The sequence below is a fragment of the Saccopteryx bilineata genome, chromosome 4 (assembly GCF_036850765.1).
Source record: "Saccopteryx bilineata isolate mSacBil1 chromosome 4, mSacBil1_pri_phased_curated, whole genome shotgun sequence".
Classification (NCBI taxonomy): Eukaryota; Metazoa; Chordata; class Mammalia; order Chiroptera; family Emballonuridae; genus Saccopteryx; species Saccopteryx bilineata.
The window spans coordinates 92,960,164-92,986,981 of record NC_089493.1 but is presented as its reverse complement, the minus strand read 5'-3'; the positions used below and the strand labels follow the sequence as shown (position 1 = coordinate 92,986,981).

The 26,818-nt window shown below is 41.0% G+C and overlaps 2 long non-coding RNA genes and 1 gene segment (V, D, J or C); 2 read left to right on the top strand and 1 right to left on the bottom strand.

Moving 5' to 3' along the window:
- LOC136336050 (T-cell receptor alpha chain constant-like) overlaps positions 1-26,818 on the bottom strand; it is a 503,949-nt gene that overhangs the window by 141,888 nt on the left and 335,243 nt on the right.
- On the top strand, positions 432-3,948 carry LOC136336054 (uncharacterized). Its single transcript, XR_010731369.1, has 2 exons — positions 432-468; positions 2,424-3,948. It is a non-coding gene; the product is annotated as an uncharacterized lncRNA (long non-coding RNA).
- The window catches only part of LOC136336053 (uncharacterized), a 153,990-nt gene continuing 149,172 nt past the window's right edge, over positions 22,001-26,818 (top strand). For both annotated transcript variants that reach the window (XR_010731367.1, XR_010731368.1), the window contains exon 1: positions 22,001-22,147. This is a non-coding gene — a long non-coding RNA (uncharacterized lncRNA). The remainder of the gene's footprint in view (positions 22,148-26,818) is intronic.

The window sequence follows — 26,818 nt, the reverse complement described above, 5'->3', positions numbered from 1 at the left end:
TAAACAATAAAATGGGGATACTATTGCTTTAAGTGGTCATGAAATAATAGACGTGAGTATACCTTGTGATTGAGCTACAGTTAGACTGACACTGGGGATCACTGACCAGTGTGGAAGATGGGAGGGAAAGGATTTGGTTTGTTACATGTCTGGAGACAGAGGAGTGGCATTGTGCATAGGGCAGCCCAATAATAAGGTCTCGTCCTCTTTCATGGTGGGTTTAAGACTCTTCAGGGAGAACTGGCTTCTATGAGTAAAGTTACTCTGGAGACCTGGGTCACAGATGTCTCTTTGTTGGTATATAAAGTTCAGGGAGCCATCTTGGTTCCTCTTATACCAGTATATAATATGATTATTCATTTCTCATTTTGTCATTAGGCATTGCAAAATTTTGATTCTTCTAAAATGAACAAACATCTCTTTTTTTCCAGCAGGTATCTGGCTTGATTCCTGAAAAACAAAATTCAGGTAAAAGGAAGACAGAGAAATTTAAGAGCCATATCAGAATATCAAGGGACTGGGATCTCAGAGTCACCTTCCATTTCAGTCCTCCTACCAACTCTCCCTGGAGTAATTTCATCAGGGAGTCATTTATTCATTCACACAATGATTGGGCAGACATCCCCTGGCTTCTATGGTGTGCTCAGTGCTGGGCTGGGCTCTGTGAGGGTGACAATGTTTCAGGCTCTCTGGGGCTCCCCTGGCCCGGGAGCTGCAGGATCTGTGATTCTGAGGCTTCCAGGCTGCCCTTACCAGTGCAGCTGGGAAGTAGGAGGAGAAGCAGGCAGATCCACTGTATGGCTTCCACCCAGGACTGCAGGGTTCTGCTTCTGGGCCTGCTTCCAGGCCCTTCCTTCCTCAGTCGGCCTTTAGTGTCTCAGTGACTGGCCTGTGGGCCTGCCAACTGACAACGAGGATCCCGAATCAGCAGATGCTCTGTTCCCAGAGAGCAGCCGTGCCCGTTGTGCAGACAGTGTGTGGTCTTTATTTTCTGCTGCAAATGGCAGCATGTCCCTCTTAGAGTGGGGCCAAGATTTTAGCAGGGGAAATGTTAATGTTTAGCTTCAGACAGCTTTTAATGGTGTTTTTCTCCCATTTGTGGATGTTCTGATTTGTTGCAATATATTTATTTTGGAAGGGAGATAGGGTTTGCCACAATGCCACTCTTCCACAGGACAACAGCCCATAACTGTCACACAGAGTTTCACAGAAAATATTATTGCATTGATGTAAGTCTTAGTAGTGGTTAAGTGCCTACTATCATACTATGCTTGTGTCAAGCACCCCGTAAATGTCAATGCTCGGCTGAAGAAAACGCAACACAAAATCAACATAATGGGAAGATTAAGAAAGCAGAGTGGGCAATGAAAATTAGATGAGAAAAAGCAAAGTTAAAGAATGGAAAAAGGTTTAACAGAGTATTATAGAATTACCTACAGAAAGAACAAAGTATGACAAACTAAAGCTAAAAAGGAACTATAACAACTTAGATAAGAGGAATGTGGAGGCAGAAAAAAGCTGGAGAGATAATTAGGACAGTTATCCCCATGCAGTGGTTCTCATCTTAGCCACCCACTAGAATCAACTGGGGAGTTTTGAAAAATACACTGCAGCCTGGGTGCTACTCCCCGAGGGTTTGATTTAATTAGTCTAGGGTGGGGTCTGGGCATCAGAATTTTTAAAATGCTCCACAGGTCATTCTGAGGTGCAGCTGGAGCTGAAGACCCCTGTGTAAGAGATCATATGTCAAACAAAGAATAAACCAAGTAGTGCAGCAAAAGCTTATTACAGTGTTGTTCTCAGGGGACAAGACAAGCCTGAGGCCAGGTGCCATCTGTGACTGGATGGGTCTGCTGGTCTTCTGCTCCTGTCTTTTCTCTAGGACCAGCAGGACCCTCAATGGTTCTTCTCTTTAGTGATTGCTCAACTTGGTCTCTTATGAGTCAGAGGACATGAGGGGCTAGTTAGGTCAGCATCAGCTATTTCCTTGCTTCCTTGAGCTCCTATAAGTGCTGGGCACTTACTGGGTGCTTAGTAAATGTTTGCTGTGTGCTTGTGGTCCTAATCCTTTGGGTCCTTCTATACTGATTGAAATGGGCTCCTCCTCTTAATTTCACCCTGACTTTCAAGATCTAAATTCAGCCCTATTTAGCGCCCTTCTGAGAGGTAGAATTCAGCCAGAGAAGGTTGCCTGCTGTGTTTCTTTACACTAGACAAAACATTGCTGTGTGTGTGTGAGGTGATGCAGCCTGTAGCACACCTGACCCACAGAGCAATGGGTTCTTGCCGTGTTATAACTTTGTGTCCTTTTCTCTTTTCCTCCCTCCTTCCTTCTTTCCCTCCCCCTCTCCTTCCCTCCCTCGTTCCTTTCCTTTCTTCCTTTTTTCTTTTCTTCCTTTCTATTTTCCCCTTGTAATTTCTAGGCTCACAGAAGACCACAGTCATCCAAAGAGATCTACCACTGAGAGTGAAAGTGTGTCCAGGCCCTGAAGTGACCACCTGTATTTAGAGGGGGTGAATTACATTCTGCTTTCCTAGAATTGCTGATTCCACAGTGAAACTTTGCTGCCACAGAGAGAGACAGCTGTGGGTAGAATGTGAAGTTATTGCTGTCACTAGAAAGCTTCTTCGATTTTTCCCTGCTTGCTAGAATAACTATGGGGGACTTGGTTAGAACATGGAGAGGTCAGAACAGAGGTTGCCATGCTGAAAAAAAACAAATCTTATGCCTTCGTTGGTAGAAGTCTATTTATGCAAAATTAAAAACAAAATAATGGGGTCTTGGCCAGGTAGCTCAGTTGGTTAGAACATCATCCTGATACACTATAGTTGTGGGTTCGATCCCTGGTCAGGACACATACATGAAATAACCAATGAATGTATAAATAACTGGAACAACAAATTGATGTTTCTCTCTCTCTCTCTCTCTCCCTTCCTCTCTCTCTCTCCAAATCAATTTTTAAAAATGGTAACTTTGTACTTTTATACAAAAATATTGCAATAGAGAGGAAAAAGCTGGAAAAACTTGAATCAGTTATTAGTTTAAAAGAACCTGAATAGAAACCACTACTCCTTTGTACTATTTTCTTGCACATAAGAAAAAGCACTACCAATTTTCTTCCTCTGAAATGGAGAAAAGTATTTTGCTCAAGGTTGGGAAAAAGCCTGGAGGGTAGGTCAGAGATAGGGAGGAGAAGATACGTGCTTTTATTTTTTCTGGTGACAGGGTCTTAAGATAAAGAAAATGTAGGTGCGGTAGTGCTTATGGGAGTTCAAATTTTGATTCGCTAGAACTATATAGCTGTAGAATTAGTTTTCTCTAAATCTCCAACCTGGCATTCCCTCCCCTGACAAAAGGTGGTGACATAACTGGGTTCTCCCAGAGCTGTGGGGAAACTCTCTGCCTCATCTCCTACAGTGAAGTACATAAAGGCCTTTGTCCTTCAATCAGAGGGGGAGAGAGAGCTGGAGGAGGCCTCCCTGGGAGTGAGACCCTTTCTGCTCTTCTTCAAGTGGGCTGGGTTCATGTGCCAGAAGAAGAGAAACACCCAGAGGGAGAAGCCTCATTCTCTTTTCCTTGTGAGAGGGGTGTGCTAGGCCCAGCTGCCAGGACAGTCTGGCCCTCCACACCAGTAACACCCATAGCCACCAACACAGACTTGCATCATCCATGCTTTGTCTGATTGACCTTCCTGCCCAGACACAGTTCCATAGGTAACCCCTAGGTCTTAGGATCTAAGTTAACACACCTACTACTTTCACTTAGTTTTATTACAGGTTGGGAAGAAAATACAAATGAGGCTGAAAGAATGCCAAAACTCTAAAACATGAGGTCAGCTCTACAGATATAGCATTAATTGGGCAAACAATGGAAGAGAAACATAGAACCACTCTAGAGTGTTTTGGGGAAGGCAGTTGTGTAGGCTAAAAAAACCCAAAAAACAAAAACATAAAAAAGATGCTATGAGTTAGCTTTGGGGGATAGAAGAAGAGAGTTCCTAAACCATTTAAGTGGTAAATTTAATATTTGAGCAGATGTTGTCCCTATAGCAGCTTGGGTCACCATAATCCAGTGCCCTAATCACCCACTCTGCATCCGCTGCTGTCCCTCTGCCACACTCAGTGCACCTCTGACTTTCTGAGGCTTTTGGTGAATCTTTGTTGAAAAGTGGGGATGGCTATAAGGGCAAGGATTGGGAGAAATACAGGATGAGGCAAAAGTAGGTTTATGTTGTGAGTATGTGAAACACAGAGCTTATTCTTTTACAGTGATGCCTCGCTTTTCGTCGATAATCCGTCTGAAAACAATTGGTGAAATCCAAACCGATGAAAACTGAGGCAATTATTTCCAAATGAATCAATGTAAATCTAATTACTGTACGCAATAATCACTTACATGTAATTGTAGTATTAGCACTTGCAATCAAAAAAAGTACAAAAACACTGGAAAGCAATGGCATTGGCTAGACACGTGGGGTGATGCTGACACAATGAGAAACAACGTCACACTGAGCAGGAGAACACGTGGGTACCCGTCATTTGTTTTGTAAAATTAGCAGCAAGGTCACGTGGGCACCCCGACAAAATCTGAGGCAACGGACAAAACTGAGACAAATTTTTCATGGAAAGAATTGATGAAAACCGAAATCGATGATAGCCGAAGTCAACAAAAACCGAGGAATTACTGTATTATTTTCTATATTAACAACTGTAAACCTACTTTTGAACCACCCTGCACTATGTCTGTCATATTCTCCATGGCTAGAAATGCCACAATTAAGTGTGGCTGTTTTATGATCTCCATGGTGCTGCTTGTCTTAGAGCCTAGTTTAGAAGGCGAGTTCTGTTATGCACATTATGTTTTGACAAGTTAAAGGGCTGTTAACACTGAGCTGTGTAATGAACACTTAAGTATGAGCGAATGAAAAGATTATTGAATGGAAATACAAGCTATTCAGTTGGCAGGGCTTTAATTGCCAAATGGTTTAAGAGTTTGCACATATGCATGACTGAATACTGATTGTGTGAACTGGGAAGTAACCAAAGGAGGACAAAGGAAATACTATGTGCAGTAAGTCTGCCTTGCACAATGAACAATGTCAGCATCTAATGAAAAATACATGGTGAGTGAAATCAGGGTACATGGTAAGCACACAGTATCAGTCTAAACTGAGAGAAGCATCCAGGCCATGTGAGAAACCAGGATGTACGATAACAGAAGCTTCATAGGGAATAACACATGCCAGGAAGATGGGCTCATAGAGCCCATGGAAAGAGGATTTTTGAAAGACTCAACTGACAATGACCTCTTTTTGTCAAAATACGTTCTTTTAAAAAGTGCCAGGTCAAGTCCCAGAATGGTGATCCCAAGGCTGAGCTGAAGGAACCGTTGCCTCTATTCGTCACCTGCTGTGTTTGCATTGACTCATATGAGGTTGGTGAATCAGCAGGAAAGCACACTAAATACCCAGCAGAATTCCTAAACTTACTTCTGGTCCAGATGGTACCTTGATAATAAATATTATAACACAAACTATGTATTTATCCAGAGAAGTGCATAATAGGGAAAAGATACTAACAGAAAAAGAAGATATAGTTTAAAATGCTATGACAGTTGAAAAATGTTTATTTTTGAGGAAGATATGTACTACAGATAATTTCACCTTTATTTCAATAGACTAAACCACGCATGGCCAACAGTTTTTGCCCCGGGCCAGATTAGAAAGAAAACGTTTTTCATGGGCTGGACAAAATATTAAAATAAAAAAATGTTAAATACAAAAATGATTCATTTAAGTAAACAAAATTTTATTATGTAATTTGGTTATGAATAAATAAATGTAAGTGAGTGAAAAAAATTTTAATATACAATATTATTTTATTTTATTTATTTATTTAATTTTGACATTTGATTATGTTGCATACCCATCACCCAAAGTCATATTGTCTTCTGTTTTATTAATAATATACAATATTATTTTATTTTATTTTATTATTATTTTTTTCTGAAGCTGGAAACAGGGAGAGACAGTCAGACAGACTCCCGCATGCGCCCGACCGGGATCCACCCGGCACGCCCACCAGGGGGCGACGCTCTGCCCACCAGAGGGCGATGCTCTGTCCATCCCGGGCGTCGCCATGTTGCGACCAGAGCCACTCTAGCACCTGAGGCAGAGGCCACAGAACCATCCCCAGCGCCTGGGCCATCCTTGCTCCAATGGAGCCTCGGCTGCGGGAGGGAAAGAGAGAGACAGAGAGGAAAGTGCGGCGGAGGGGTGGAGAAGCAAATAGGCGCTTCTCCTGTGTGCCCTGGCCGGGAATCGAACCCGGGTCCTCCGCATGCTAGGCCGACGCTCTACCGCTGAGCCAACCAGCCAGGGCTAATATACAATATTATTTTAATAAAAATATAATTAATACCATATAAATATCCAAACTGTCTCACAATCAATTGAAACAATATTTAATTAATAGAATGAGCTTGTTTTACAAACAACCTGGACACATTTTCAGTTATCAACTACAGCTATTGTCTATGCTAGAATGCACTTGATTCAGCACACTTGACCACAAAAATAACAAATTTTTTTACCTTGGGTGCACATTGGCAAACTCCGCCTTAAAGAATGTGGGTTTCACATTGCCGCTAAACATCAAACAGTTCATAGCGAGTAAAGACGAGTACAAAAGTTGTAAATCTTTATAATGGAATTTTTTTAAAAAATAAAGAAGTATCGTGAATCCATTCAACCAATTATTGGAAGTTAACCCTAGATTAGTCACATGCGGAATTCTTTTCTGTGTATCAGTATCTTCTTAAATATCTTGATTTCCAATAATCAAAGATGCTTCCTCTTCTGAGTAGCTGAGATTTTAAATTAACGAAGAATATTAAAAATTTAATTGTGGGCCACATAAACTCATTACACGGGCCAGATTCGACCTGCGGGCCATATGTAGGCCATGCCTGGTCACTAAACCCTATGCTCAAGCATGTAGAGGCCAAGGACAAATTTTTTTTTAGGGAAACTAAGATAAGAAAAAGCTGACTCTCTGTGCACACACAAAGCACTTGTGCCATGGAGACAGTGTCCACATGATAATCATAGCTTCCCTGTGTAGGCTTCAGGGACCCCAACTCACTTAGGCAGATCATCAAGTACAAAGAGGCTCTCGGCTTTCCTCTAGACCAGTGGTCCCCAACTCCCAGGGCTGCCGACCGGTACCGGTCTGTGGGCCATTTGGTACAGGTCCACAGAGAAAAAATAAATAACTTACATTATTTCCGTTTTATTTATATTTAAGTCTGAATGATGTTTTATTTTTAAAAAATGACCAGATTCCTTCTGTTACATCCGTCTAAGACTCACTCTTGATGCTTGTCTCGGACACGTGATACATTTATCCGTCCCACCCTAAAGGCCGGCCCGTGAAAATACTTTCTGACATTAAACCAGTCCGTAGCCCAAAAAAGGTCAGGACCACTGCTCTAGACAATATTTAGGTCCTATCAGTCCTCTTCTAATGGTGTGGGAAACTCAGCTCACTTTGACTGGTAGAAGAGGCCTTGAGGAAAGCTTGGAAAAAAATAGGATCAAAATTCAGATGCAGACCAGAGATGCAGTTATTAGAGATGCTGGTGAAATATCTTTCTGCAATCCAGGCAGACCTCATTTTTTGACCTCCGCTTTGGCCCTGAAGCCAAGTCGAGGAATCAGCATTATGTGCTTGAGTTGCTGCTCTGGTTGGGTGGGAGAGTTTTTAGGCAACCCTCACTCCCTTTTTTTATTTTAACCTTTCATTTTAAAGTGGGACTACTGTGAAGAGTAAGTCATCCATGGCTGTAACATACCAGCATCGCCAGATGGGTTGCGGGAATGTCGGTAATTTATAAAACATTTGTGGCAGCTTCTTGTGACCACAAGGGATGATGCTGGCTTGATTTAGCATTTTTAAACTTAAGTATTCACTTTATGCCAATGCATATAACTATGTTCTCTCAGCTGAGGTCATTCATTTGGAAATGCAGAAGGATGAGGCATTATTTCTTTAAATAAAATATTCCCTTTCATTACATCTGTGTCTTAGTGATCCCTAAAGCAGAAATTTAGTTCAAACATTGAATTCAATAATCATATATGAAACATTTACTATGCAACACACTGTGGAAACTAAAGATGAAACAGATCAAGGATCCTTGCCTTTAAGGTATTTAGAAATTAGGAGGAGCACAAAGGAAGTATCCACACAGTTGTGGAAAAGAAAGAACATGGGAAATGACTCAAGAGAGGTAAGTGCTCAGGTGGTTCAGTTTGGGAGAGATTATGTCCTCAGAGGAGAGTTTTGCATTGGAGATATAAATTTGGGAATCATGAGCACATATATGGAACTTAACGCCATGAGCATAAGTGAGATCACCTAAGGAGAGATACAGAAGGGATGGGAGACTCAGGAAAGAGCTCTGCAGTTAGAAGTAGAAGAGGAAGAGCCAGTGAAGGAGGCTGAGAAGGAGAGGTCACTAGTGTAGAGGAAGCTCAGCAAAGTGCAGCATCTCAGAAGCTAAGCATAGAGAGCATTTCAAGAAGGAGTGGGTAGCCACTGCTGAAAGGTTGTATGATCATTAGCTGTTTGTTCCTGTGTTTGCTTTAATGTCTGCCTACTCTCATCTTAAACTAGTAAGTCCATGAGTTCAGGACCCATGTTTATTTTACTCACACTATTTACCCGGTGCTTGGCACCATACTTGGCACAAAGTAGGACTCAAGATATATTTGCTGCATAAGAAATAAAAGCCAGTCTGAGGTTGTTAAACTTAATTCAGTAGGCAAAGTGTAGTATTGTATCCGAATTAGTGGTTTCAGATTCCCAACATAGAGTTTGATCTTAGCAAAAAATGCATGCCTCCTTCTGGAGGCCTGTGCAGACCGATTGGCCTCCTGCATACCTCCTCGCAGCATCATTAGGTGTCCTTGAGTCTGGGTGCACAGAAAGAGAACAGCAAGAATTCATTGCGGTGGTTCTCCTATAATCTTTTAGGTCCGTGTTAGCTACTAGAATTTCATGAGATATAAATGGTTGTAGTGCTATAGAAATAGTTTTCTGATGCCAATCCTGGGTTAAGTAGGTATCTTTACATCAGGTATTCTCAGAGCATTTAATATGATAATAAAGAATCATGAATATTAACAGAGAGATATTAATATAGTGCATTTGCCAAACTTATTTGACCATGACATCCTTTTTAATTGCTTAACAACTGTTAACATATTGAGGGACTACAACATTCTGAACAATTTGGCAAAGGTTAACGCTGAGTTTTACAACAGTTCTAAGAAGAAAGGCAATCATATCTTTTTATTTTTTTTTTAGGTTACTTGGGGAGAAACTCCCCATGTTGGATACTAATTAAATGGGTGGAATCAGAGGGTATGGTAGGTTGTTCTATTGCTCTGAAGCAATTGATTCTTTCAACCACATGAATGGACTATCTATCCTGACTGTTGCTATGAATCTTGCAATGCTTTCTGTGGTAAGGGTGTGAGTCCCTGCCCAGTTGATTTGGGGTTGACCATGGGGGGCTTTGCCCAATGAATGTGAGTAGATGTGATTGTGTCATATCTGAGCAGAAGCTTTAAGAAATATTTAGAGTTTGCCAGCAGTCCTCTTGTTCTTTTTCCTTTGCCATTAGACCAGTGTGTCCCAAACACTGTTATATTGCAGCCTGGAGTCTAGAATAAAAAGACACAGGGAGTGAAGGTTGGCAGCCATCAATTTGTAGTAAAAACAGAGCAAAAGTAAATTTTCATTGTTTAAATTATTGAGATATTGACTCTGTTTGTAGCCACAGCAGAACTGACTGATGCAACGAGGAAAATGTGGAAGGCCGATATACCTATGGCAGCTATTTCTTTCCAGAGCTTCCAGAAGAGAGACAACTCCGGAGAAGCAGAAAATAGAATGGCTGCATTTATAGCTGAATTTTTTATATTTCACAGGATAAAAGTTACACTGTTGCTCTGACTAAAAACAACTCCATGAATTGAAACAACTCAATCAACCTAGATAAAATTTTATAGATTTAGTGTAGGTTATAAAGTACTGGCATATCTGAGAAGAAATTATAATATTTCAAACCAAATGAAATCAAAGAACACACAGAAGTGGAAGTTCATGGCCAGTCCATTGGCATTGTTTACCTCTCTGTAGAGCACATTACTTTCTTAATGATCTCTCCAGATTTCCTCACACTTCCCATTAGCAGTCTGGGGAGGAAGTCAGTGCCCAGCAGCACCAAATTCTGGGAAATCCCAGGTTTGAGAGGGCTTTTAAATAAGAACAAAAAGTTAAAGGGAGTGATTGTTATTCAAGGAAACAATGTTCTTTCCCTTTCCCCTTCCTCTTTGCTTATCTTAAGTCTGTATCTTCTCAACCCATACCACTTCCATTTTGCTGGTCTGTTTTGTGGGTGTACAATAGCAGCATTTTGGAAATCTCTAAGCTTTACTTGATGGAGAATTTATGACTTCTGTCAGTAGGGAGACTGTATTGAAGCTCTGATAGACATTAGCTTCCCCACAAGAAGAGACTGTGTCTAGTCTAGGTTCATTATTTCCCTATAAGTTTTCAGTTTGTTGGTTGGTCTATCTATTATCTATCTATCTATCTATCTATCTATCTATCTATCTATCTATCATCTATCTATCTATCATCTGTCATCTATCATCTCTATATCTATATCTATCATTCATCTTCTAAACTAAGAACATCATACCCAAAGGTGTGTGTGTGTAACTGTTGAGGGTACTAATCTTTCTTCCTGGATCATCCTAAGAAATCTGCAAGCATATAATACCTCAGGGGAGCAAGTGTTGTTTCTGTTATGAGCTCACTTGACCTCCTCTGGGAAGCCTTCCCCAGCTCTAGGCCATCACTTCCCTCACTATGTTCTCACAGCAGTTTGCTCCTTCCTCTGTTAGTCTCTATTTTTACGTCTGCTTCACCTACTAGAGAGAGCGCCTTGAGGACAGCAAATGAGCTTTGCTTGTTTTTGTAACTCAGCATGTGGCACAGCACCAGGAGCACCAAACATCCTCAGTACATATTGGAGGGATGAGGATATGCATCCCCATAATCATAGATTTATGTATTTTAATAATGTAGCTACTGAAAATATTGTCACAAAATTTAAAACACCCAATGGGCTCTTCATATGCCCATCCAGGAGTCACTGAGAAAATAATAATCACATTGATCTCTCTGATTTATTCATAGCTGGCCAGCCTTTCTCTGTGTGTGGGTTTTGCTTACTTTTCCTGGGTCTCTATGTGGAAATTGGCTCAGAAATGTGGAAGATGTTTTGATCTTGATCCTTTCAGTTGCCCCATATGTCCCAAAATGAATTCTTTTTTTTTTAAGTGAGAGAAAGGGAGATAGCGAGACAGACTTCTGCATGTGCTCCAACTGGGATCTACTTGGCATCCCCTGTCTGGGTTGATGCTCTGAATCAACTGAGCTATTTTTAGTGCCTGAGGCTAACATGCTCGAACCAAAGAGCTATCCTCAGTGCCCAGGGCTGACGCTTAAACCAATTGAGACACTGGCCATGGGAGAGAAAGAGGGAGAGAAGGGGGAGAAGGCGGATGAGAGAAGCAGATGGTCACTTCTCTCACTTGCCCTGACAGAGAATTGAACCCAGAATGTCCTTATGCTGGGCTGACACTATATCTACTGAGCCAACTGGCCAGGGCCAAAATGAATTCTTGAGTATGTCAGACAGCTAAAGAATGGGTGAAAATTGTTGACCTCTGAGAACCCTTGGCCCCTAGATCACTCAAAAGTAGCAAGGCTTGGGGTCCTATTGTAGCTGAGAGTCAGTGATAATCACCAAATTCCAGGAAATACTAGAATCTATGTAAGTCATTCATTTATTACCACAAATGCATTTATGAAATATTTCAGGTTCAATGTTAAGCAAAAAGAGATATAGTCCTTTATCTCTCAGAGTTTACAAACTAGTGAGAAAATAGACATGAATCAAATGAATGAAATAACATTATAGACCGATATATAAAAGCATATTAAAAAAACTAAAATAAACATTCTGGACTTGTTGGAATAACTGATGTGTAAACTTTAATCCAAAAGGTAAGTAGGAGTTAAATGAGTGATGAGGAGATAGAAGTGTTCTATAGGAAGGAAATAATATGTACAAAGGCCCTGGGGTGAGAGGGTACCTAGTGCATTCAGGCAACTGGAATAAGGCCTATTTGGGCATGAACAATGAAGGAGAAAGGAGTAAGAAGTATTTTCAGCAGAGGTGAGAAGGGAGTCAGATTGTATAAAACCTTAAAGGTTACTTTAAGGATTTTTGGTCTTTTGCCTATAAACAGTGAAAAGTTGGGAGTATAACATGATCATATTTGTATTTTGAACAGATCTCTTGGCTGCTGTGGGAGGACATATTAGAAGACCCCAGAGACAAGTTAGCTTATTTCAAAAGGATAATAAAATGATTCAAAGGAGAAAATGTTAATTTGGACGAATGTGTTAGTAGTGGAGGATGGAAAGAAGTGCATGAATTTGAGATTGGATGTGATAGCTGTCTTCAAATATTGAAATAATGAGGCCCTGGCTGGTTGGCTCAGCGGTAGAGCGTCGGCCTGGCGTGCAGGGAACCCGGGTTCGATTCCCGGCCAGGGCACATAGGAGAGGTGCCCATTTGCTTCTCCGCCCCCACCCCCTCCTTCCTCTCTGTCTCTCTCTTCTCCTCCTGCAGCCAAGGCTCCATTGGAGCAAAGATGGCCCGGGCGCTGGGGATGGCTCCTCAGCCTCTGCCCCAGGCGCTAGAGTATCTCTGGTTGCAACAGAGCGACGCCCCCTGGTGGGCGGAGCGTCGCCCCCTGGTGGGCGTGCCGGGTGGATCCCTGTCCGGCGCATGCGGGAGTCTGTCTGACTGTCTCTCCCCGTTTCCAGCTTCAGAAAAATACAAAAAAAACCCAAAAAAACAAAAAACAAAAAAAAATGAAAGTAAAACTTAGTCTGTGTTGTTTTGGAATGTGCAACAAATACCAACATATAAATTTATAAGGAAGCAGATTTTTATTTCATTTTTTAAAAATAAGAACTATCACTATTCAATCAATATTTAATGAACTTATAAATTGAATGGAGGGATTCCTGCTTGACTTTTGAGATCCTTTCTGGCTTTTAAGTTCAGTAATCTTAATTTTCTGTTTAAAAACTTAATTGTTTAAAGTGAAGGTCACAACTTGGATTTCCTTGCGTTCATTTCCTTACTTGGGTCCTCCCTATACACTTCCTGTGAGCTTTCAGGATGCTGCAATGAGTAACTTCTTAAAGGTTGTGACATCTTCAGAATATACAATATGTGGTAGAAATGACCTTCTCCTCCTTGGCTGTCTGTGGCCTTGTCTGATGCAGAGGAAGAGGTGTACTCCCATTTCATTTTTCTCTTGCTCTCACACCATACTATGATTCCATGATGTTGAAGGACCTGTTTGTAAGTGCAGCCAGTTGATGGCACTGTTTGTGGACACAAGCTATCTCCTACTTGCTGCCTTTGAGCATCATATTTTCCATTTCTAGCCACAGGGGGTGCCTAAGGTCTCCTTTGCTTGGGAGCCTGGTGGAAGTAACATGCCTATTATACCCCTTTAGTTGAACTCAAAGACTTTTTTAAAGGATGGAAGGGCACTCTTTTCACTGTTCTGAATTCTTTCAATGGAGCCTTATTAATGACAGATAAAAAAAATCACACAAAGTAAAATAATGGAGACAACAATAATATAAATTTAGTCAACTTTCAATTGCTTTAACTAACACAGTGAGGAAAAACATGGAAAATTAAAAAATTTTAACTGACATTCATGTCATGTATTTGACTTTGGGATTTTCACAGAAATAATTGGTCCATGTCCATGCTCTGCTAGGACCTTTGGTGGCCCAATCTCCTCTTCCATCTGAGGCTCCAGGTATTGTATAAAAGGCTTTTTAAATTTCCTGCTAACAAGCTCAGGAAATTTCTCTAGGTCTTTAATTTTAATTTTTGTCTGGTTTCCATTTTCTTTGTTTTGTGTCCAGACTCTCAGATTGCTGGTGGGTAGTCTGGCTGCTTTCCCCCAAATGTCTCTCTTCCTTGGCTCCAGGTTTTGTTTTTCATACTCACCCCATGTCCATCTCAGGGTCTGAGTTGTTTTACCCCAGTATGGGCAAGAACTTCATGTTATAATCTACCTTGCAGGCAGAATAAACAACTAGAGGCACATGCTCTCATCTCCTGTCCCTTTTCTTCCCAAGCCAGATTTAATCAGACACTAATAATTCATGGTCATTTTTCTGGCCTGATCTTGAGTTGAAGGTAAATGGCACAAAGTTCTGGGTTGCAGTGGATAGTCCATGAAGATCACATGGTGTGGTAAAAAGTACACCGACCCAATAAATATTAATTCATTTCTTAATCGGCATGTGGATGGATGAGAAACGGTCATATTGTGAATTTATGTAATGCCTTATTCCAAGGAGTATACAAGGACACAATAGGACCTCGTTTAGAATATTTATTATATGAGTAACGCAAATAATGTGTAACCTGATTTGGGAATGACTGATTGCTTATCAGGAGTCCCTCACCTGGTTGCATATCAGAATTCTTTCAGGAGCTTTTTAGAAATACGAGTTTTGTGTGGCATTTGGGAAAAGCTGATTTATATTTCTCTATTACTATGAAAATTTTCAATAATGATGGCTGCCTTAGAACAGTGCCTCTCAAACTTTTATTTCTTTAGTGTGTGTGTGTGTGTATGTGTGTGTGTGAGAGTGAGTGTGTGTGTGTGTGTGTATAATTCATCATGGGAGATAAAATGCAGGTTCTGATTTAGTAGGTCTAGGGTGGTGCTTGAGATTCTGCATTCTGACATACTGCTGGGTGATACTGATGCTGTCTGTCTAGAAACACACTTGCAATAAATAGCAAGGTCTTCAACCTGACAGGGGAAGAGAAGAGGGCAGGGGAGGAAGGCTGAATGACTTCAGAAGCTCTGTGCTCACACCAATTCAATTGAAATCTCTGGGGGTATATTCCAGATACTGGTATGTGTTTTAAAGAATTTTTTTAAATAATTCAATTATGCAGTTGGAATTGAGGACTATTGTTTAAGAGATACCTGGACCACATTTGATGTTCATTTCTCTGTAGTGAGGGCAGGTAAACCTGGGCACATTTTTTATGTACTAATATACGCAACAATTCTGCTGCTTACAGCAGAGTTTTTCAAAGCATATCATTGGACCACGTGCATCAGAATTACTCAGGTACTTGTTATAAATACATGTTCCTAGACTTGCCTCCAGATAGACTGAAGTAAGATCTCTGCAGTCTCATGTTAGGAATCTGGTTTGAAACAGACTTCCAAGGTGCTTTGCATGTACAATTAAGTTGGAGAAATATTGGCTTGTAAGATAAAATCAAATCTCTTTAGCTTTATAGTCAGGGGTCTCTAAATAAACTGGTTTCCACCAGAATTTTTAAGCCCTCTCTTTTCCTGCTTTACTACATTAATCCTCTGTATTAGCAGCCTCTAAGACGGCCCCCAATGACGCTTACCACCTGGCTTTTATACTTTTATGTAATCCTCTCCTCTTGAGTGTGGGCTGTATTTATTGACTCACTCATATTGAATAGAATATGCTAGAAATAGTGGAATTTTACTTCTAGGATTAGGCTACAAAAAGACTGTGCCTTCCATCTTGGATGTCTTCTATCCCTCAAAGTCCTTATCATAGGGAAGTAAGGTGCCATGTTATGGGGAGCCCTATGGAGATGACTGCATGAGATGAGCCCTATGGAGGATTCAGGGCCTGCCAACCTCCACATGAGTGAGCTTGGAAGTGGAGTCTCTTCCAGTCAATGCCAGTCATTGCTTCTGATGGCTGCAGCCCAAACTGATGTCTTATTGCACCCTGATGAGACAACCTGAGCTGAGGATACAGCCAAGACACACCTGGATTCTTGACCCATAGAAACTGAGAGAACAAATGTTTTGAGCCTTGAAATCTTGTGGTAATTTATTATGTAATAATAGATAACTAGCAAACCTAGCTTGAAATATCCTTCCTCTTTCTTGTTACTTATCTAAGCCCCACCTCTTTCAAGTCTTAGTTCTAAGAAACTTTTCCTATGATTGTACTTTTGTGATCTTCCAGTGCACTGAACATGAAGTCAGTAACATTCACTGTTAGATAGTTTGTGCTTTTTTGTTTTTATTTATAATATTTAATGGGAATTTCTCCTGCTCTGTCTTTAAAATAAATTCTAAACACATTAATGAGAGCAGAACATAGAATGAAGTTGAGTTAGAGTAATTTCTATTCCGATGAACTTTCCCAATATCGTAAATACAATAAGTGCCTTATTAGAGCCAACAGGATGAGGGCGCTCCCTTGATCATTATTATTATATGGTTTCATTTTTAAACCCTCCTGCCTATCAGTCTGCTCAGTGGGTTCTTCCAGGCTTTGGCTCCCTGTAGTCTTAGACACTTTTAGCTCATCCATTTCAACTTGGGACTGGGGATCTATATTTTTAATTCAGTTGATTCATGACCAACTCAGAAATACCACATAGCCACATTTGTCTCCAAGATCTCCCTCAGCAACTGACATGAAGGAAGCCCACGTGTTACCTCTCTCACCCCAGCCATCCCTGTAGGTCCCCAGGACTCTTTTGTAGCTAAGGGAAGATATAAAACACTCAATACCTGAAATTGTTATTGGAGCATTTCAGAAAATGACTCTATTTATCTTCCTTCACAGCGTAAGAGTTAAAGCTATCTCTAATGGTTTTGGAAATTTTGATTAGGATGGTAATGGAAACCATCCTTGCTTTATCTAGTTTATGCACATGAATGCTTTCTCAATAAAGACTCTGGAATGAACTACAGCACTTATGACAGTGGAAATTCTGTTCACCTCAGCCGCCTCCACAATGAGGAGGCCTTCTCAGTACTGTTTTTCAACCTTGTCTGGAGAGACAGGTGCAGGGCTCCTTGGTTTTTCCACATAGACCCTAATAGCATTTTCTGCCCTCTTCGCTGATAAAGAAGCCCCCCTCTCAACCAACTACAAAGATAAGGCTCTTGCCCCAACCCAGCTCTTGTCTCTCTTATCAGATGTTACTGTTAAAGTTATCAGATGGTCTCATCTCAGGTGCGGAGCACATTCTACCAAAGAGGGTGTCTCATTGGATCTGCGCCTCAGTCTGATCCTGGGGATTTTGAGGGGGTCAGAAGTAGAAGAGCAGCACTGTGGATATCGGACCCACAGTAGTAAGTACCAACGTCTTCTGTTGTTGCTTTTTGAATGTCAAGTATATATTGACTTTTTAAAACATCGATTTTCCCTTTGATATTACCCTTTGAATACTCATGAGAGTTGTTGCTTAGTCTATATACCAAAATCAGGGAGTTATCTTCAGCCTTCTTATACCAACTCATTTGATAATTTGTCAAGTCCGCTCCTGTTATGCTGCAGCGGAAAGTGGCAGGTTTCCCAAGTAGAACAGTCAGAGCTTTGCTCTCTGGTTCCAAAATTATATTCAATGAGACCCCTGAAAAGAAAAATCCAAAGTTAGAGAGGCTGTGGTAAACTCCCTTCACCCCAAGGGGCTGGCATATCAAAGCCATGCCCAACAGTGGTTTCCCTGTTAACCCATCAACCTCTCCCAGCAAATTGTTTCTGCTGCACCTTTCCCTGAAAATAAGAGGACCAGCAACTTGTCCTTACTAGCACAGAAGATGGCGAGGTAGAAGAGAGGACAGGTCCACCACATGGCTTCACAGGGCATGACTCTGGGGTATGCTGGTTGCTCCCTGGATCCCCTCTTCAGATCAGCTGCTGTATGCCCATGAGAAGTTTTGTCTGTTATAAGGTGGTTGGGCGTTAGTCACTTCCTCAGAGAGAGGTGTGACAGGCTTGCAAGGTTATTGGTTAGGCTGTTTATTTAATAAACTTGGGCTATCTACCTGTTAAAGAACAGATATTATTTGGGAGATATAAAGGCAAACAAAACATGGCTTCTGCCTTTAAAGAACTCAGTTGTTGGGGAGACAAACCTAATGGAATTACAGAGAAGTATTAATTGTTAAAATAAGTAGGTACAAAGTGCTTTAGGAGCACTGGAGGAAAGAGCTGCTTCTGCTTGTGATGCTTAGAAGAGGTAACGCTTAACTGAGCTGTGAGGGGTAAGTCGGGCTTTGTCTGAAGGGCATTTCCAGTAGACAGACTGGCATAAATAAAGGCTCAAGGGCGTCAGGAGCAAACCAGCCTGCAAGCCATGGTCATTCCCCTCTGGCCTCTGCCACCCCTGTCCCTTCCCCTCTGGCCTCTGCCACCCCTATCTCAATCTGAGCATTCTTTACCTGTTGCCAGCCATTGCTACTTTATTCTAAGAAGTCTTCCTGCTTTTGGACTCTCCTCCTGTTCACCCATTCTCCAGGAAGTCATCATACTGATTTTTCTTCAGAGTGAAGGGAGTCAGCTCACACTTCTGCTGATACTCCTTTTGCAGTTCCCCTTGGCCTCTAGGGGAATGTGAAGATACTATGTCATGGCCATATGATCTCCTGATCTGCTTCATTTCCAGTTTCACTTTTGCCCACTTCCTCACTTGCACTGAGTATGTCAGCTACAAAACATACTTGCAGTTTCAAAGATTTATTATAGTCCTCATAGTCCTAGTTTTTGTACTGGCTGCTCCTTCTTCCTGGAAACACTGTACCTTCCTTCTCCTTCCTTCCCCCCCTCTACTTGAGTGAGGTGTCCTGTGGGCTTCCTGAACTTGTTGGGTCATGGCACTATCACCTCTATTTAACTTATATTATAATTTATTTGTTTTCTGCATTGGACTGTAAGATTCATAAAATAGTGACTTTATCTAATTTATATTTGTGTTCTCAGTGCCCAGCCCAGAGCTTGTCTATATTAGGAAGTGTGTAGATATTTGCTAGTGCAAGCAGGATATCTTTCTGTAGTCTCTAGACTCAAGGAGTCTTGTGACTTGTTCATCTAATTAAAGATGAGATTAGAGACATATTTTCCAGCAACCTAGGCCCAACTCTGGGGAAGCCAGGTCTTCTGTCCATTGTTATAGGTATAGTGAAAGAAAGGGCACTGTAGCACCAGGCTAGTTCCCACTTAGCTAGAATCTGCCTGCAAATGCTTGTGGCTAATACTGTGATGTCACCCACTGGTGCCAAGGTGTTTTCATTACCCACATTATTTCTATGCAAGAGGAGCACTGGCTTTGCCTTGGGTTTTTTTGTTTTTTTTTTGCCTTGGGTTTTGAATCTTGTTTTGCAATTTACCAATAACTGAGCAAGTTACATCTCTGAGTCTTGACTTCTTCATCCACAAATAGAGTAATTGTAGTTAGCTTGTAGGGAGGTTCAAAACTCCTTACCTGAGCCATAGTCACCAGGGGAGGAACAGCTTATAATTTCAAGCTGGGTACAGAACCATTCCTCTGTGGAAAGGAGGTGTTAGCTGAGCCATGTTAGGCTGTCAGTAGGGCTTTGGGTAAGTAAATGGATGAGCCAAATGGAGTTGTGTTAGAGATGAATGGACAGCATTCATAACTTCTATGCTCTTGGCAAAGGACTGCCTCTGTCGGTTAAAGATAGAGGCCACATAGGAGCTACAGCACTAGTTTTCTTCGTCCATCTGGGATGAAGAAAGACTTGAAGAAGCAAAAAGACCCCAGGGTCATATTAAACCAACCCATAATGGCTGCTACTAGCCCAAGCCCATTGCCATTCTCTCTGAAGGTCTCTGCCACTCTGGGTCTTTGGTATTAAACATGTATCCACAAGATCACTCAAGTATCATTGTTAGAGAATGCCAGGACTTCTGATTTTTCTCTCTACTTGGAACTTTCAAAACCTGCTTTGCCTTTGATTTGAGAACACATCCACTCTGTCTCCACCCCCTTTGAGTTCTTTGGGTAAAAAAAAAAAATAAATTTAGTGCAAGTCCTTTCTTTGATTTATCTCCTGCTTATTGTGCTCAAACTTCACACACAAAGCTTAAGCAGCAGTGCAGTCAGACTGATGTGTGCCCAGGATTTATCTCTGTGTAGACCTCGCAGTTTTCAGATACTTGCCCTCTTTCCAGTTGCTGTCTTTGTTCTCTTGTTTCTCTGCTCTGGCGCCAGCTGGTTGGACAAGCAATGGGAATGAAAGTGGGTGAAAAGAGAAAAAGCTGTGTTTCTATTTCCCTTGGTCAGGATTGCTGCACCCTGGTGTCCCAGGACAGTCCTCCGTCAATAAGTGGTGCTTCTCAGTCAGATTGACTTGGGCTCAAAATGCTCAAATGCCTGGGATTACTTAGTTTCTCTGATTTGTTTTTACTAAAATGTTGGGCCCCCCACTAGTTGTTTTAAGGCGAACTTAAGGTATTTTTAGAAATTAGTGAGGAATTTTAATGAATGTTAAAAAAATTTGCGATGTCATGTGTCTTTAAAAAATTTTTTGGTTGCCAATATTCCATCTGCAACTCACTTTCCCAGCTGTGTGGCACTGAATGAGGCAGCTGCCAAGCAAAACAGTGTAGAGGCAAGCCGGGGCTTTATGAGTTGTAATTCTGCTTCTGTTACTGATTTGGGACCTTTGGATGCACATAAATAAACTTTTCCATTTTTAGGATCAGCACAATTCCTTTAAGATGTTTTTCTGGCTCCTATCATCCAACTCATCCTACAATCTAAAGGTCCTAATTCCAATCTGTACTTTCCTCCTGGAACACTCCCATAATTACTACAGTCAAGTACTTCTCTTGCTCCCACGTATGTCTGATTTGGTTTCTCTATTAGGTGATAAGCCCCACTACAGTGTGAAGTCTAGAATGGCAGAAAGCTTGCATTAGTTGCTTTGGTGTCCTTGGCTCTTGGCATAGTGCCTGGTATTTACTAGACACTTACTATACATTGTTGGGTTAAAAATAAACCATGCCACCTGAGCTGTGGTGGCACAGTGGATAAAGTGTTGACCTGGAATTCTGAGGTTGCCAGTTCGAAACCCTTGGCTTATCATGTTAAGGCACATATGAGAAGTAACTACTACAAGCTGGTATTTCCCACTCCTGCCCCACCATTCTTTCTCTAAAAATCAATAAATAAAATAAAAAACCCCATGCCAATTCTCTACTCTGAGACTTAGGGATACTTGATAAACACTTGTTAAATAGTTTAACTTTCTTGCTCAGTTATTCTCTTATAACTGTCTTTCAAGGATAACATGGGGAGATTGGAAGGTTTCCAGTTAGATGATGAGGAGGTTGAGACAGTACCTTCAAGTATACCGTCAACTCCACCACAGCTCAGGTCTGTTTAGTCAATGCATAGTTCTCTGGTGACTTTGTTCTTCTTCCAAACTTTCCTTTACATTTGATATTCATAGGTTTTGAAGAGGAAGAAAGATTATTTCTTTCACCAAGACACTTAGCATGGTGAAATCAGAGAACTGGGTGACAGATAGAGTCACACAGTATCTCCTATTTCCCTATTGCATGTGACTTTATAGCATTAGTCTTTCAACCTAGGTTCTATGGGTAGGAATTACTGAATAGCTTCTTACTCACAGAGACTATAGCAAGGTTTCATGAGTTGTAAGTGTCCTTTAGGGAGCCTGATTCCTCCACTTTACCATTCAGCAATTCTGGGGCTGTATCTATTATCACCAATAACCCCAAGATGCCCAGGAGGAAAGTGACTCACTCATTCACCAAACACTCTCTGGGTCTGTGCCTGTCCCAGGAGAGTTAAGACTTTGAAATCTGATACCCAAAGTCAAATTTCTAAAAGGGTTCTTCTCCAATTCTTTATCCCAAGAAAAGCCTCTTGTTTTGTGCCCTTAAAAGAGCATCAGTGCTGATGAGCCCATATGTTGGTTGCAAATGAGAAAGGCAGCAAGACAGCAGGGGAGTAGGATTTTCACTGATGAGTAAATGCAGGATCCGAAGCAGCAGAAAACCATGTATCTTCCAAAAGGAAACAGAAGAAAGTCCTACTTACTGCCTAGTCTCAGCTCACCAGTTTACACCAAGGAGTTTCCATGAGTGGTTTCTTGAATAATCAGAGGTCAGTGTGGATATGTCTGTGTAAAGCCTATGTACTTCTGGAATCTGGAGTAATCTTCCTTTGACAGTTTTTTTAGGATGTCTTAAGGTCAGGAGTAATGCATGCTGAAATCACACTGAACAAAAACTGTAAGCCTCAACACAGAAAACACAGAGGGTTATCAAACAAGACAGAGGCTGTCCAATGTCATCTTGCCTTTCCTCGTTTCATTCATCAAATCATTCATTCAAATTAATTTGAATCATTTAATCATTCATGACTTAATTTGTAGTCCTCTTGGAGATAGAAGCATTTTCAGGTCATGTAGCATCCCTGTTATGTTGATAGAACTAGTTTTTTAGTTATAATGATGTTTGTAACCAATTTCAAGTTTATGTCTGGGTCTACATATAAATTATTCCACTATTTCCTTAATAGGTAACACTACTGTTATATTTTAATACCTCATAAAGTCTATATTTGTCATTTTAATGAAGGTCAAGCAGAAATTAACTTTTCTTCTGAATTTATTTTTTTTCTATCTAGGAAGCCCTAAAAAATTTATCAGCATCCAATGCATAAAATTCTGAAGGTCTTTTGAATTGTATTTCTCTAAATTTCCATAGACATTTAACTCTTACTAAGATGGGATACTAATGTATAAAAGAATGTTTAACTGTCCAAGAGATTATTTGTTACCAACATGTTTCTAAAGACCTAACGCAGATCAACAGTGGGGATGTGGATATGTAGTAGTAATCATCATTATGATATCACCAAATGTAAGAAGAGTAGCTAACACTTACTGAGTGCTTCTTAGGTTCCAATCATTGCTTTAAGTGCATTACATGTAATAGTCTATTAATTCTTGCAAAAATCCTCTAAGGTAGGTATTATTCTTATCATTGGTTAATGGATAAAGAAAGCAAAGCATAATGTAACTTGTGCAAGATCATGCTGGTCGTGAGTTTGTAAGTGGAAGATCTGGGATTCAAAATTCAAAAAGTTTAGCTTCAGAGTCTGAACTTGAGCTCAATCATTGGTACCATCCCACCTATTCTATATCTATCTATCTATCTATCTATCTATCTATCTATCTATCTATCATCTATCTATTTATCTATCATCTATCATGTATCATCTCTGTAATTTATTAGGCTTTTTTATATAAGTATATATATGTATTTAATACCCTTTCAAACTTTAGAAATGTTGGTAGGCTTTCAAAGTCTGTGATTAAGATGTTGATTGTTGGCTTTAATTTTGTGTGTGTGGCAATTTATTTGTCACTCTGGGTATCAAGGACTGCTGCTTCAGATCCTGCATTTACTCATCAGTGAAAATCCTACTCCCCTGTCAGGTCAAAAATTTGAGCAATTCAATAGGATTTAATTTTCACTACTAATTATTTAGCAAGATAAAAGTGAGGTGTTACTTGCTAAATACATTTTATTATTTGAGAAGTGCTTGTTGGATATCTTTATGTCCCCATAGCACTCAGTTTTGAATGAATGATTTGATGAATGAAACGAGGAAAGGCAAGATGACATTGGACAGCCTCTGTCTTGTTTGATAACCCTCTGTGTTTTCTGTGTTGAGGCTTACAGTTTTTGTTCAGTGTGATTTCAGCATGCATCGTGGTACCCGTAGTGCACAGTTAGTAAAGGGCTTCGCCTCTTGGTCGCACGTACATAACGGTTAAGGTATTGGAGGACAACTCTGTGCACAGACAACTGATAGTGCTCTATAGTGCCTTGAAAAGCATGGCAGGTAGAGGTGAGTCTTTGGTTAGCTCTCTGAAGATAGCAGTATACAGAGTCATAATTCCTATTAGGAATGTTATATTGGCATTAGAATCTCACATCTGTCGCAATTGTGCTGACCATGTTGAGAAATTGTATAATTTTAGTCCTGCAGGAGTCGCCTGCCTAAGAAAAAAGGATAGAAAATGAGAAGTGGTGGGAAACTGCACCCGTTTACCTGGGAGCCACTTACAGAGGAAGCACAGCACAATGCAGAGAAGCCGGTACAGGGTACATCTGTAGTTCTTCAGTGCTGCGCCTCTCACAGCCTACTTTGCATGCACAGTGCACTCAAGCCACCTTATCTTCAACAGCCATGTGGCTGCTCCATTGCTGCAGCAATAAAGGAAAGAAGTCCTTAGGGGTGGTTGGTGCTTGTGCTATCGAAAGACACACTCAGATTTGTTCAAAGGCAGCAATCCAACAGGCCCCGTTAGAGGGGGTTCTGGTGCCCCTCTGTCACTTGGGGCCTGTGTTTTCAGCATGTGGTCCCATTCCCTTATAAGCCCCAAGAGGCATATTCTCTGAAAAGAAACAACCAGGGAGATAGTTTTTTGCTGAAAGACATTTGGAGGGGCATGATCTTTTGGGTCCCTGTTCCTAAGTTTCAGGAATCTAAGGTCCACAGAACAATGAGGAAAGGTAAGACTGTATTATGGCTTCCTCTGCCCATCTGACAGTTTCTGGTTCTGGGATGCACTCTTCAGAAACCAGATAGTAAGGAATTGATTTGTTAATTTTTAATTAATTGGTTAATCAATCAACCACCCATTCACCAAAGATTTATTGAGTGCCAACTATATACGGGTTTTCTGCTGAGTGTTATGGATACAAGGAAGCAAAAACAAGCCAAAATTTCTTTCAACATTGAGTTTAAAGTCTAGTGATGATATTTACCTTCAAGCAAGAGAAGGAGGTGCAGGACCTGGAGAGCATTATGCTAAATGAAATTAGAAGCCAGAGAAAGACAAGTACTGTATGATTTCGCTCGTATGTGGAATATAATGAACAACATGAGCTAACAAACAAAAGAGAAACAGACTCATAGATGGGGAGCAGGCTGACAGCTGTTGGTGGCTGGGGGTTAAGTGGGGGTAGGTGGAGGGATTGAGACAAAAAGAAAAAAAGAGAAAAAACTCATGGATGTGGACAACAGTGTAGTGATTGCTGGGTGGAGGAGGGGTGGAGGAAGGTAGCAGAGTGGTGATGGACAGAGACTTGACTTGGGGTGGTAAACACACAATACAGTGTACAGATGATATGTTGTAGAATTGTATACCTGAAAACCACATAATTTTGTTAACCAGTTTCACCCCAATAAATTCAATAAAAATAAATTTGAAGCTGGGCAGGGGTGAGGTGAACGGGCTTTTGGATCTGCACATATGCATGCAGGGCTTTCTCTCAGTTAACACAGCTAGTTGTGAGCTCCCCAAGGAGGAGTACAGGCTAGCTTTTTTCCTGTAACCCATGTCCCATGCAGGAGTCAGAGAGGGTTCCTTTTTTGACTCTCCTTCCTTTGTAACTATTCTCCCATCAAGAAATCATTCTATTTGTTGACAATTTGAAGTTTTGGAGCCCCTGACTTAGCACTGCAATCATTCTATTCTTGGAGCAGAATCTGTTTGGCTGTGATTGCGCCTGCTGTGAGGATAACTACATCTTTTGTGTGACGGTTTCCTTTTCATTGTGTACACAATGACTGCAGAGCCAGGGAATTTTAATTTGGGATAAATAATAAGCTATCGTTAGGGCCAATCTTATTTTGAGAGTTTTGAGAATCAGGGCTGATGGAGGTCGGGGATGCTTCTTCTTTCATCACTTTTCTCAAAGCTTTTACTCCCACCTCTGCTTCTATTTTACCTCATCTATTTTCTAAGACTATTCATCTTCCTGCAAGATTCTCTCTGGCTAACTTTATTTATTTATTTTTTTAGATTTTATTTATTGATTTTTAGAGAGAGGGGAGAGAGAGAGAGAAAGAGAGAGAAAAAGAGGGAGAGGGAGAAAGAATGTGTGTATGGGGAGAAGTGGAAAACATCTACTTGTAGTAATTGCTTCCTGTATGTGCCTTGACCGGGAAGCCCAGCGATTTGGACCAGCGACATCAACGTTCCAGGTCAACAATTTCTCCACTGTACCACAACAGGTCAGACTCATGACCAACTTTAAAGATTAACAGAACAATCGACAAAGAAATAAGGAGAGACTCATGCTAGAATGCCTGGACTTGGAGTGACACAGAACAGAGCTGGGGATGGCTATGACTACATAGATGCACAGGCGACATTTGGAGGGGGCGGGCTGGTGGTAAGACTGTGAGTATCTCTGCACCAGAGCAGGTGGTGTGACAGGATTGTCCAGGAGTCCACCAGAGGCTTGGCCACAGCATGGCAGATGATCCTTGGGACAGTAAAACTGGTTGGGAAGATGTATGTTTGGCCCTACACAGGCTCACCAAAAAGTCTCTTTGGGAAGGCTGTCCCTGGTGATGGGGGAATGTCATACCCAAAGCCATTTTACTAGAAAGGTACTTGAACTAGATGAGGAGGTTAAGAACTTGTGATAGCCTTTCTCTGGATCTGGGTCTCCTTACATCAACCTGAAGAGAGAAGAGGAAAGATAATTTAGAGAAGTAAAAGTATAGATCTTCAGCTTAGATTTCATATTCAAACAATAATCAAATGGTTTCAGGCACAGTGATAGGGTGCTCATTCACTTTATTTATTTATAAATAAGAGGACTCTGCAGTCAATTATACAGCGAGTTTCAAGAGGCCCAAGAAAATCCCTGCCCCTAAATTTCCTTGGAGTTCAATCATTTGTACCATTGAAACAGTAATATTTCTAAGAAGCTAGACATCTTAGGCCTTAATGTAGTAAAAAATGAG